The sequence below is a fragment of the Mesoplodon mirus genome (genome assembly GCF_964341445.2).
Source record: "Mesoplodon mirus genome assembly, chromosome: 11".
In the NCBI taxonomy this organism is placed as follows: Eukaryota; Metazoa; Chordata; class Mammalia; order Artiodactyla; family Ziphiidae; genus Mesoplodon; species Mesoplodon mirus.
In genome coordinates, this window is record NC_138987.1 from 108320867 (window position 1) to 108334803 (window position 13937).

The following is a 13937-nucleotide window of genomic DNA, read 5'->3' on the forward strand; positions in this document are numbered from 1 at the left end:
GGCAGGTGTCATTTACAGGCCTGCAATGATTTTGAATATCAACTGACCATTAGCGTTGGGATTAAAGCTGCTGTTGTGTGAAACGGCCACAAGGTGGCAGCAGTTCACCCTTACCAAATCTGGTTACTAGGGCAAGAGAGCCTCAGTGGAAGTGGTGTTCTAGATTGGAGTTTAGAATGGAATGTGCCAGGAGAAAGCCCCTCACGTTTGTCTCACTACTTCTTGTTCGTGTTTTTAATTTAATTTTTTTTATTTTTTATTACAGCAAGTTTGATTACAATGTTTGGCTTGTTGTAGGTGTGGAAGATGTGGTTCTTTTACACATATACAGATGACTGTTCTTCTTGGGATCCTTTTCCCATGTACGTTATGACAGAATGTTGAGTAGTCCTCTCTTGGTATTCTGTAGGTCTTTGGTGATTATATATGTCACCTGTGTTTGTATATGTCTGTTAACCCCGATATCGTAATGAAACCAATCCTCACACCTTTCCATTGGTGAACCATAAGTTTGTTTAATGAATCTGTGATTGCCCTTCTCCGTGGAAATATCTGCCCTGGTATCCATTTTTAGGTAACACCTATAAGTGATATGATATGATATGTGTCTTTCACTTTCTGACTTACTACAAGTCACGTGATTACTTCTAGACTCATCTACGGTGCTGCAAATGGCATTGTGTCCTTTTTTCCCTTGGCTTCTCTTCTGCCTTAGCGGGGTCCATTTTCAACAATGTGATTCCCTGAGGGTTGTGGATTAGCTGACCTGGGCAGCCTTACCCTGCCGGCCCGCCCTCCCCAGGTGTGCCTCGTTGAGGTCAATATAAACAGAGCTCCAGGCAGCAATAGCCCCTGAAGCTGTGCCTGACTCCATATTCTCTGCCCCGTCAGCAGTCTCGGGGCTGTGCTGGTGGGAGGGAGTGAGGGGCCACAGCTTTGTGGGTGGCCCGGTGTGAGTGGGGTTCTGCTGGCCTTTCTGCAGGAGTTGCCAGGCTGCCGCCTGTAAAGAAGAGGATGTGTCACCCATACCTTCCGCTGGAATTTCTCTCCGGACAGAGGTGAGGAAGGAAAAAAGCAGTGGGGGCCGGGACAGGAGGGGTATCTCAGGCAGGGCAATGGAAAGCTTCTGGAAGAGCGCCAGGGTCCAGGACCACGCTGGCTGGCCTGCAGGCACCAAGTTGGCCTGCGTGCTGTCGCTGGTGTGGCTCCACGGTCCTTCCTCTAGGCTTTCAAGCCCTTGTACATATTCAGGTGTTTTACCTGGAAAGGGTGGGAACAGTTCAGCAGCAGCTGGCCTGGGGCTCAGCTCACGTTTACTCACAGATGCCTCGGCACGGTCCCCCAGCTTTGCAATGAGGACGCTCCTTGCGTGGGGGTTGGGTTGCTGGCTGTATGGGAGATGGTTCCCCACCTCTGACCAATTTCAGAATTGTTTACCACTGGAGCAAGTGCCGTGATAGGGTTTTCCTCTGTATAAGTCGTGGGTTCACTTTTTTTTTCTTTTATGTTTCAAGTTATATGTTATTCCTCTTTTATGTATTTATAGATATAAGCATGGAAATAATTCATTCCTATAAATACATCTGTGTGACGGGAAGAATTTTTTCTGTTTTATTTTTAAATTTTATTTTTTTATTTTTTTTTTTTATTTTTTTTTTCTTTTTGCGGTATGCGGGCCTCTCACTGTTGTGGCCTCTCCCGTTGCGGAGCACAGGCTCCGGATGCGCAGGCCCAGCGGCCATGGCTCACGGGCCCAGCCGCTCCGCGGCATATGGGATCCTCCCAGACCGGGGCACGAACCCGTCTCCCCTGCATCGGCAGGCGGACTCTCAACCACTGCGCCACCAGGGAGGCCCTAAATTTTATTTTTTAAAATTTTGAAATTTTATTTATTTTTTTATACAGCACGTTATTATTAGTTATGTATTTTATGCATATACATGTATACAGGTCAATCCCAAACTCCCAACTCATCCCACCACCACCACCCCATGGCTTCCCACACTTGGTGTCCATACGTTTGTTCTCTACCTCTGTGTCTCTATTTCTTCCCTGCAAACCAGTTCATCTGTACCATTTTTAGGCTCCACATATATGCATTAATATACAATATTTGTTTTCCTCTTTCTGACTTACTTCATTCTGTATGACAGTCTCTCGATCCATCGATGTCTCTACAGATGACCCAGTTTCATTCCTTTTTATGGCCGAGTCATATTCCATTTTATATATGTACCACATCTTTATCCATTCATCTGTCTGTGGGCATTTAGGTTGCTTCCATTACCTGGCTATTGTAAATAGTGCTGCAACGAACATTGTGGTGAATGTGCCTTTTTGAAATACGGTTTTCTCTGGGTATATGCCCAGAAGTGGGATTGCTGGATCAGATGGTAATTCTATTTCTAGTTTTTTTAAGGAAACTCCATACTGTTCTCCATAGTGACTGTATCAATTTACATTCCCACCAATAGTGGAAGAGGGCTCCTTTTGTCCACACCCTCCCCAGAATTTGTTGTTTGTAGATTTTCTGAAGATGCCGATTCTAACAGGTGTGAGGTGATACCTCATTGTAGTTTTGATTTGCATTTCTCTAATAATTAGTGCTGTTGAGCAGCTTTTCATGTGCGTCTTGGCCATCTCTGTGTCTCCTTTGAAGAAACGTCTCTTTAGATCTTCTGCCCATTTTTTTGGGGTTGTTTGTTTTTTTAATATTAAGCTGCATGAGCTGTTTATATATATTGGAGATTAAACCTCTGTCCATTGATTCGTCTGCAATGGTTTTCGCCCATTCTGAGGGATGCCTTTTTCCATTCCCGTGTTTTTTAACAAAAAAGGAAAGAAAGGAAAAGAAGCAGAACACTAATGTGCGTAAAATATGCCTTTTGAAACGGTCGTTTTGAAATATGGACGTCCTTTGAATATTTTGGTCGATATGTGACCCCAGGATTTGTTTTCAGGGCAGGTGTCATTTACAGGCCTGCAATGATTTTGAATATCAACTGACCATTAGCGTTGGGATTAAAGCTGCTGTTGTGTGAAACGGCCACAAGGTGGCAGCAGTTCACCCTTACCAAATCTGGTTACTAGGGCAAGAGAGCCTCAGTGGAAGTGGTGTTCTAGATTGGAGTTTAGAATGGAATGTACCAGGAGAAAGCCCCTCACGTTTGTCTCACTACTTCTTGTTCGTGTTTTTAATTTAATTTTTTTTATTTTTTATTACAGCAAGTTTGATTACAATGTTTGGCTTGTTGTAGGTGTGGAAGATGTGGTTCTTTTACACATATACAGATGACTGTTCTTCTTGGGATCCTTTTCCCATGTACGTTATGACAGAATGTTGAGTAGTCCTCTCTTGGTATTCTGTAGGTCTTTGGTGATTATATATGTCACCTGTGTTTGTATATGTCTGTTAACCCCGATATCGTAATGAAACCAATCCTCACACCTTTCCATTGGTGAACCATAAGTTTGTTTAATGAATCTGTGATTGCCCTTCTCCGTGGAAATATCTGCCCTGGTATCCATTTTTAGGTAACACCTCTAAGTGATATGATATGATATGTGTCTTTCACTTTCTGACTTACTACAAGTCCCGTGATTACTTCTAGACTCATCTACGGTGCTGCAAATGGCATTGTGTCCTTTTTTCCCTTGGCTTCTCTTCTGCCTTAGCGGGGTCCATTTTCAACAATGTGATTCCCTGAGGGTTGTGGATTAGCTGACCTGGGCAGCCTTACCCTGCCGGCCCGCCCTCCCCAGGTGTGCCTCGTTGAGGTCAATATAAACAGAGCTCCAGGCAGCAATAGCCCCTGAAGCTGTGCCTGACTCCATATTCTCTGCCCCGTCAGCAGTCTCGGGGCTGTGCTGGTGGGAGGGAGTGAGGGGCCACAGCTTTGTGGGTGGCCCGGTGTGAGTGGGGTTCTGCTGGCCTTTCTGCAGGAGTTGCCAGGCTGCCGCCTGTAAAGAAGAGGATGTGTCACCCATACCTTCCGCTGGAATTTCTCTCCGGACAGAGGTGAGGAAGGAAAAAAGCAGTGGGGGCCGGGACAGGAGGGGTATCTCAGGCAGGGCAATGGAAAGCTTCTGGAAGAGCGCCAGGGTCCAGGACCACGCTGGCTGGCCTGCAGGCACCAAGTTGGCCTGCGTGCTGTCGCTGGTGTGGCTCCACGGTCCTTCCTCTAGGCTTTCAAGCCCTTGTACCTATTCAGGTGTTTTACCTGGGAAGGGTGGGAACAGTTCAGCAGCAGCTGGCCTGGGGCTCAGCTCACGTTTACTCACAGATGCCTCGGCACGGTCCCCCAGCTTTGCAATGAGGACGCTCCTTGCGTGGGGGTTGGGTTGCTGGCTGTATGGGAGATGGTTCCCCACCTCTGACCAATTTCAGAATTGTTTACCACTGGAGCAAGTGCCGTGATAGGGTTTTCCTCTGTATAACTCGTGGGTTCACTTTTTTTTTCTTTTATGTTTCAAGTTAGATGTTATTCCTCTTTTATGTATTTATAGATATAAGCATGGAAATAATTCATTCCTATAAATACATCTGTGTGACGGGAAGAACTTTTTTCTGTTTTATTTTTAAATTTTATTTTTTAAAATTTTGAAATTTTATTTATTTTTTTATACAGCACGTTATTATTAGTTATGTATTTTATGCATATACATGTATACAGGTCAATCCCAAACTCCCAACTCATCCCACCACCACCACCCCATGGCTTCCCACACTTGGTGTCCATACGTTTGTTCTCTACCTCTGTGTCTCTATTTCTTCCCTGCAAACCAGTTCATATGTACCATTTTTAGGCTACACATATATGCATTAATATACAATATTTGTTTTCCTCTTTCTGACTTACTTCATTCTGTATGACAGTCTCTCGATCCATCGATGTCTCTACAAATGACCCAGTTTCATTCCTTTTTATGGCCGAGTAATATTCCATTTTATATATATACCACATCTTTATCCATTCATCTGTCTGTGGGCATTTAGGTTGCTTCCATTACCTGGCTATTGTAAAGAGTGCTGCAACGAACATTGTGGTGAATGTGCCTTTTTGAAATACGGTTTTCTCTGGGTATATGCCCAGAAGTGGGATTGCTGGATCAGATGGTAATTATATTTCTAGTTTTTTTAAGGAAACTCCATACTGTTCTCCATGGTGACTGTATCAATTTACATTCCCACCAATAGTGGAAGAGGGCTCCTTTTGTCCACACCCTCCCCAGAATTTGTTGTTTGTAGATTTTCTGAAGATGCCGATTCTAGCAGGTGTGAGGTGATACCTCATTGTAGTTTTGATTTGCATTTCTCTAATAATTAGTGCTGTTGAGCAGCTTTCCATGTGCGTCTTGGCCATCTCTGTGTCTCCTTTGAAGAAACGTCTCTTTAGATCTTCTGCCCATTTTTTTTGGGTTGTTTGTTTTTTTAATATTAAGCTGCATGAGCTGTTTATATATATTGGAGATTAAACCTCTGTCCATTGATTCGTCTGCAACGATTTTCGCCCATTCTGAGGGATGCCTTTTTCCATTCCCGTGTTTTTTAACAAAAAAGGAAAGAAAGGAAAAGAAGCAGAACACTAATGTGCGTAAAATATGCCTTTTGAAACGGTCGTTTTGAAATATGGACGTCCTTTGAATATTTTGGTCGATATGTGACCCCAGGATTTGTTTTCAGGGCAGGTGTCATTTACAGGCCTGCAATGATTTTGAATATCAACTGACCATTAGCGTTGGGATTAAAGCTGCTGTTGTGTGAAACGGCCACAAGGTGGCAGCAGTTCACCCTTACCAAATCTGGTTACTAGGGCAAGAGAGCCTCAGTGGAAGTGGTGTTCTAGATTGGAGTTTAGAATGGAATGTACCAGGAGAAAGCCCCTCACGTTTGTCTCACTACTTCTTGTTCGTGTTTTTAATTTAATTTTTTTATTTTTTATTACAGCAAGTTTGATTACAATGTTTGGCTTGTTGTAGGTGTGGAAGATGTGGTTCTTTTACACATATACAGATGACTGTTCTTCTTGCGATCCTTTTCCCATGTACGTTATGACAGAATGTTGAGTAGTCCTCTCTTGGTATTCTGTAGGTCTTTGGTGATTATATATGTCACCTGTGTTTGTATATGTCTGTTAACCCCGATATCATAATGAAACCAATCCTCACACCTTTCCATTGGTGAACCATAAGTTTGTTTAATGAATCTGTGATTGCCCTTCTCCGTGGAAATATCTGCCCTGGTATCCATTTTTAGGTAACACCTCTAAGTGATATGATATGATATGTGTCTTTCACTTTCTGACTTACTACAAGTCCCGTGATTACTTCTAGACTCATCTACGGTGCTGCAAATGGCATTGTGTCCTTTTTTCCCTTGGCTTCTCTTCTGCCTTAGCGGGGTCCATTTTAAACAATGTGATTCCCTGAGGGTTGTGGATTAGCTGACCTGGGCAGCCTTACCCTGCCGGCCCGCCCTCCCCAGGTGTGCCTCGTTGAGGTCAATATAAACAGAGCTCCAGGCAGCAATAGCCCCTGAAGCTGTGCCTGACTCCATATTCTCTGCCCCGTCAGCAGTCTCGGGGCTGTGCTGGTGGGAGGGAGTGAGGGGCCACAGCTTTGTGGGTGGCCCGGTGTGAGTGGGGTTCTGCTGGCCTTTCTGCAGGAGTTGCCAGGCTGCCGCCTGTAAAGAAGAGGATGTGTCACCCATACCTTCCGCTGGAATTTCTCTCCGGACAGAGGTGAGGAAGGAAAAAAGCAGTGGGGGCCGGGACAGGAGGGGTATCTCAGGCAGGGCAATGGAAAGCTTCTCGAAGAGAGCCAGGGTCCAGGACCACGCTGGCTGGCCTGCAGGCACCAAGTTGGCCTGCGTGCTGTCGCTGGTGTGGCTCCACGGTCCTTCCTCTAGGCTTTCAAGCCCTTGTACCTATTCAGGTGTTTTACCTGGAAAGGGTGGGAACAGTTCAGCAGCAGCTGGCCTGGGGCTCAGCTCACGTTTACTCACAGATGCCTCGGCACGGTCCCCCAGCTTTGCAATGAGGACGCTCCTTGCGTGGGGGTTGGGTTGCTGGCTGTATGGGAGATGGTTCCCCACCTCTGACCAATTTCAGAATTGTTTACCACTGGAGCAAGTGCCGTGATAGGGTTTTCCTCTGTATAACTCGTGGGTTCACTTTTTTTTTCTTTTATGTTTCAAGTTAGATGTTATTCCTCTTTTATGTATTTATAGATATAAGCATGGAAATAATTCATTCCTATAAATACATCTGTGTGACGGGAAGAACTTTTTTCTGTTTTATTTTTAAATTTTATTTTTTAAAATTTTGAAATTTTATTTATTTTTTATACAGCACGTTATTATTAGTTATGTATTTTATGCATATACATGTATACAGGTCAATCCCAAACTCCCAACTCATCCCACCACCACCACCCCATGGCTTCCCACACTTGGTGTCCATACGTTTGTTCTCTACCTCTGTGTCTCTATTTCTTCCCTGCAAACCAGTTCATCTGTACCATTTTTAGGCTCCACATATATGCATTAATATACAATATTTGTTTTCCTCTTTCTGACTTACTTCATTCTGTATGACAGTCTCTCGATCCATCGATGTCTCTACAAATGACCCAGTTTCATTCCTTTTTATGGCCGAGTAATATTCCATTTTATATATGTACCACATCTTTATCCATTCATCTGTCTGTGGGCATTTAGGTTGCTTCCATTACCTGGCTATTGTAAAGAGTGCTGCAACGAACATTGTGGTGAATGTGCCTTTTTGAAATACGGTTTTCTCTGGGTATATGCCCAGAAGTGGGATTGCTGGATCAGATGGTAATTCTATTTCTAGTTTTTTTAAGGAAACTCCATACTGTTCTCCATGGTGACTGTATCAATTTACATTCCCACCAATAGTGGAAGAGGGCTCCTTTTGTCCACACCCTCCCCAGAATTTGTTGTTTGTAGATTTTCTGAAGATGCCGATTCTAGCAGGTGTGAGGTGATACCTCATTGTAGTTTTGATTTGCATTTCTCTAATAATTAGTGCTGTTGAGCAGCTTTTCATGTGCGTCTTGGCCATCTCTGTGTCTCCTTTGAAGAAACGTCTCTTTAGATCTTCTGCCCATTTTTTTTGGGTTGTTTGTTTTTTTAATATTAAGCTGCTTGAGCTGTTTATATATATTGGAGATTAAACCTCTGTCCATTGATTCGTCTGCAACGATTTTCGCCCATTCTGAGGGATGCCTTTTTCCATTCCCGTGTTTTTTAACAAAAAAGGAAAGAAAGGAAAAGAAGCAGAACACTAATGTGCGTAAAATATGCCTTTTGAAACGGTCGTTTTGAAATATGGAGGTCCTTTGAATATTTTGGTCGATATGTGACCCCAGGATTTGTTTTCAGGGCAGGTGTCATTTAAAGGCCTGCAATGATTTTGAATATCAACTGACCATTAGCGTTGGGATTAAAGCTGCTGTTGTGTGAAACGGCCACAAGGTGGCAGCAGTTCACCCTTACCAAATCTGTTTACTAGGGCAAGAGAGCCTCAGTGGAAGTGGTGTTCTAGATTGGAGTTTAGAATGGGATGTACCAGGAGAAAGCCCCTCACGTTTGTCTCACTACTTCTTGTTCGTGTTTTTAATTTAAGTTTTTATTTTTTATTACAGCAAGTTTGATTACAATGTTTGGCTTGTTGCAGGTGTGGAAGATGTGGTTCTTTTACACATATACAGATGACTGTTCTTCTTGGGATCCTTTTCCCATGTACGTTATGACAGAATGTTGAGTAGTCCTCTCTTGGTATTCTGTAGGTCTTTGGTGATTATATATGTCACCTGTGTTTGTATATGTCTGTTAACCCCGATATCGTAATGAAACCAATACTCACACCTTTCCATTGGTGAACCATAAGTTTGTTTAATGAATCTGTGATTGCCCTTCTCCGTGGAAATATCTGCCCTGGTATCCATTTTTAGGTAACACCTCTAAGTGATATGATATGATATGTGTCTTTCACTTTCTGACTTACTACAAGTCACGTGATTACTTCTAGACTCATCTACGGTGCTGCAAATGGCATTGTGTCCTTTTTTCCCTTGGCTTCTCTTCTGCCTTAGCGGGGTCCATTTTCAACAATGTGATTCCCTGAGGGTTGTGGATTAGCTGACCTGGGCAGCCTTACCCTGCCGGCCCGCCCTCCCCAGGTGTGCCTCGTTGAGGTCAATATAAACAGAGCTCCAGGCAGCAATAGCCCCTGAAGCTGTGCCTGACTCCATATTCTCTGCCCCGTCAGCAGTCTCGGGGCTGTGCTGGTGGGAGGGAGTGAGGGGCCACAGCTTTGTGGGTGGCCCGGTGTGAGTGGGGTTCTGCTGGCCTTTCTGCAGGAGTTGCCAGGCTGCCGCCTGTAAAGAAGAGGATGTGTCACCCATACCTTCCGCTGGAATTTCTCTCCGGACAGAGGTGAGGAAGGAAAAAAGCAGTGGGGGCCGGGACAGGAGGGGTATGTCAGGCAGGGCAATGGAAAGCTTCTGGAAGAGCGCCAGGGTCCAGGACCACGCTGGCTGGCCTGCAGGCACCAAGTTGGCCTGCGTGCTGTCGCTGGTGTGGCTCCACGGTCCTTCCTCTAGGCTTTCAAGCCCTTGTACCTATTCAGGTGTTTTACCTGGAAAGGGTGGGAACAGTTCAGCAGCAGCTGGCCTGGGGCTCAGCTCACGTTTACTCACAGATGCCTCGGCACGGTCCCCCAGCTTTGCAATGAGGACGCTCCTTGCGTGGGGGTTGGGTTGCTGGCTGTATGGGAGATGGTTCCCCACCTCTGACCAATTTCAGAATTGTTTACCACTGGAGCAAGTGCCGTGATAGGGTTTTCCTCTGTATAACTCGTGGGTTCACTTTTTGTTTTTTTTATGTTTCAAGTTAGATGTTATTCCTCTTTTATGTATTTATAGATATAAGCATGGAAATAATTCATTCCTATAAATACATCTGTGTGACGGGAAGAACTTTTTTCTGTTTTATTTTTAAATTTAATTTTTTAAAATTTTGAAATTTTATTTATTTTTTTTATACAGCACATTATTATTAGTTATGTATTTTATGCATATACATGTATACAGGTCAATCCCAAACTCCCAACTCATCCCACCACCACCACCCCATGGCTTCCCACACTTGGTGTCCATACGTTTGTTCTCTACCTCTGTGTCTCTATTTCTTCCCTGCAAACCAGTTCATCTGTACCATTTTTAGGCTCCACATATATGCATTAATATACAATATTTGTTTTCCTCTTTCTGACTTACTTCATTCTGTATGACAGTCTCTCGATCCATCGATGTCTCTACAGATGACCCAGTTTCATTCCTTTTTATGGCCGAGTCATATTCCATTTTATATATGTACCACATCTTTATCCATTCATCTGTCTGTGGGCATTTAGGTTGCTTCCATTACCTGGCTATTGTAAATAGTGCTGCAACGAACATTGTGGTGAATGTGCCTTTTTGAAATACGGTTTTCTCTGGGTATATGCCCAGAAGTGGGATTGCTGGATCAGATGGTAATTATATTTCTAGTTTTTTTAAGGAAACTCCATACTGTTCTCCATAGTGACTGTATCAATTTACATTCCCACCAATAGTGGAAGAGGGCTCCTTTTGTCCACAACCTCCCCAGAATTGGTTGTTTGTAGATTTTCTGATGATGCCGATTCTAACAGGTGTGAGGTGATACCTCATTGTAGTTTTGATTTGCATTTCTCTAATAATTAGTGCTGTTGAGCAGCTTTTCATGTGCGTCTTGGCCATCTCTGTGTCTCCTTTGAAGAAACGTCTCTTTAGATCTTCTGCCCATTTTTTTGGGTTGTTTGTTTTTTTAATATTAAGCTGCATGAGCTGTTTATATATATTGGAGATTAAACCTCTGTCCATTGATTCGTCTGCAACGATTTTCGCCCATTCTGAGGGATGCCTTTTTCCATTCCCGTGTTTTTTAACAAAAAAGGAAAGAAAGGAAAAGAAGCAGAACACTAATGTGCGTAAAATATGCCTTTTGAAACGGTCGTTTTGAAATATGGACGTCCTTTGAATTTTTTGGTCGATATGTGACCCCAGGATTTGTTTTCAGGGCAGGTGTCATTTACAGGCCTGCAATGATTTTGAATATCAACTGACCATTAGCGTTGGGATTAAAGCTGCTGTTGTGTGAAACGGCCACAAGGTGGCAGCAGTTCACCCTTACCAAATCTGGTTACTAGGGCAAGAGAGCCTCAGTGGAAGTGGTGTTCTAGATTGGAGTTTAGAATGGAATGTGCCAGGAGAAAGCCCCTCACGTTTGTCTAACTACTTCTTGTTCGTGTTTTTAATTTAATTTTTTTATTTTTTATTACAGCAAGTTTGATTACAATGTTTGGCTTGTTGTAGGTGTGGAAGATGTGGTTCTTTTACACATATACAGATGACTGTTCTTCTTGGGATCCTTTTCCCATGTACGTTATGACAGAATGTTGAGTAGTCCTCTCTTGGTATTCTGTAGGTCTTTGGTGATTATATATGTCACCTGTGTTTGTATATGTCTGTTAACCCCGATATCGTAATGAAACCAATCCTCACACCTTTCCATTGGTGAACCATAAGTTTGTTTAATGAATCTGTGATTGCCCTTCTCCGTGGAAATATCTGCCCTGGTATCCATTTTTAGGTAACACCTCTAAGTGATATGATATGATATGTGTCTTTCACTTTCTGACTTACTACAAGTCACGTGATTACTTCTAGACTCATCTACGGTGCTGCAAATGGCATTGTGTCCTTTTTTCCCTTGGCTGCTCTTCTGCCTTAGCGGGGTCCATTTTCAACAATGTGATTCCCTGAGGGTTGTGGATTAGCTGACCTGGGCAGCCTTACCCTGCCGGCCCGCCCTCCCCAGGTGTGCCTCGTTGAGGTCAATATAAACAGAGCTCCAGGCAGCAATAGCCCCTGAAGCTGTGCCTGACTCCATATTCTCTGCCCCGTCAGCAGTCTCGGGGCTGTGCTGGTGGGAGGGAGTGAGGGGCCACAGCTTTGTGGGTGGCCCGGTGTGAGTGGGGTTCTGCTGGCCTTTCTGCAGGAGTTGCCAGGCTGCCGCCTGTAAAGAAGAGGATGTGTCACCCATACCTTCCGCTGGAATTTCTCTCCGGACAGAGGTGAGGAAGGAAAAAAGCAGTGGGTGCCGGGACAGGAGGGGTATCTCAGGCAGGGCAATGGAAAGCTTCTCGAAGAGAGCCAGGGTCCAGGACCACGCTGGCTGGCCTGCAGGCACCAAGTTGGCCTGCGTGCTGTCGCTGGTGTGGCTCCACGGTCCTTCCTCTAGGCTTTCAAGCCCTTGTACCTATTCAGGTGTTTTACCTGGAAAGGGTGGGAAGAGTTCAGCAGCAGCTGGCCTGGGGCTCAGCTCACGTTTACTCACAGATGCCTCGGCACGGTCCCCCAGCTTTGCAATGAGGACGCTCCTTGCGTGGGGGTTGGGTTGCTGGCTGTATGGGAGATGGTTCCCCACCTCTGACCAATTTCAGAATTGTTTACCACTGGAGCAAGTGCCGTGATAGGGTTTTCCTCTGTATAACTCGTGGGTTCACTTTTTTTTTCTTTTATGTTTCAAGTTAGATGTTATTCCTCTTTTATGTATTTATAGATATAAGCATGGAAATAATTCATTCCTATAAATACATCTGTGTGACGGGAAGAACTTTTTTCTGTTTTATTTTTAAATTTTATTTTTTAAAATTTTGAAATTTTATTTATTTTTTTATACAGCACGTTATTATTAGTTATGTATTTTATGCATATACATGTATACAGGTCAATCCCAAACTCCCAACTCATCCCACCACCACCACCCCATGGCTTCCCACACTTGGTGTCCATACGTTTGTTCTCTACCTCTGTGTCTCTATTTCTTCCCTGCAAACCAGTTCATCTGTACCATTTTTAGGCTCCACATATATGCATTAATATACAATATTTGTTTTCCTCTTTCTGACTTACTTCATTCTGTATGACAGTCTCTCGATCCATCGATGTCTCTACAAATGACCCAGTTTCATTCCTTTTTATGGCCGAGTAATATTCCATTTCATATATGTACCACATCTTTATCCATTCATCTGTCTGTGGGCATTTAGTTTGCTTCCATTACCTGGCTATTGTAAAGAGTGCTGCAACGAACATTGTGGTGAATGTGCCTTTTTGAAATACGGTTTTCTCTGGGTATATGCCCAGAAGTGGGATTGCTGGATCAGATGGTAATTCTATTTCTAGTTTTTTTAAGGAAACTCCATACTGTTCTCCATGGTGACTGTATCAATTTACATTCCCACCAATAGTGGAAGAGGGCTCCTTTTGTCCACACCCTCCCCAGAATTTGTTGTTTGTAGATTTTCTGAAGATGCCGATTCTAGCAGGTGTGAGGTGATACCTCATTGTAGTTTTGATTTGCATTTCTCTAATAATTAGTGCTGTTGAGCAGCTTTTCATGTGCGTCTTGGCCATCTCTGTGTCTCCTTTGAAGAAACGTCTCTTTAGATCTTCTGCCCATTTTTTTTTGGGTTGTTTGTTTTTTTAATATTAAGCTGCATGAGCTGTTTATATATATTGGAGATTAAACCTCTGTCCATTGATTCGTCTGCAACGATTTTCGCCCATTCTGAGGGATGCCTTTTTCCATTCCCGTGTTTTTTAACAAAAAAGGAAAGAAAGGAAAAGAAGCAGAACACTAATGTGCGTAAAATATGCCTTTTGAAACGGTCGTTTTGAAATATGGAGGTCCTTTGAATATTTTGGTCGATATGTGACCCCAGGATTTGTTTTCAGGGCAGGTGTCATTTAAAGGCCTGCAATGATTTTGAATATCAACTGACCATTAGCGGTGGGATTAAAGCTGCTGTTGTGTGAAACGGCCA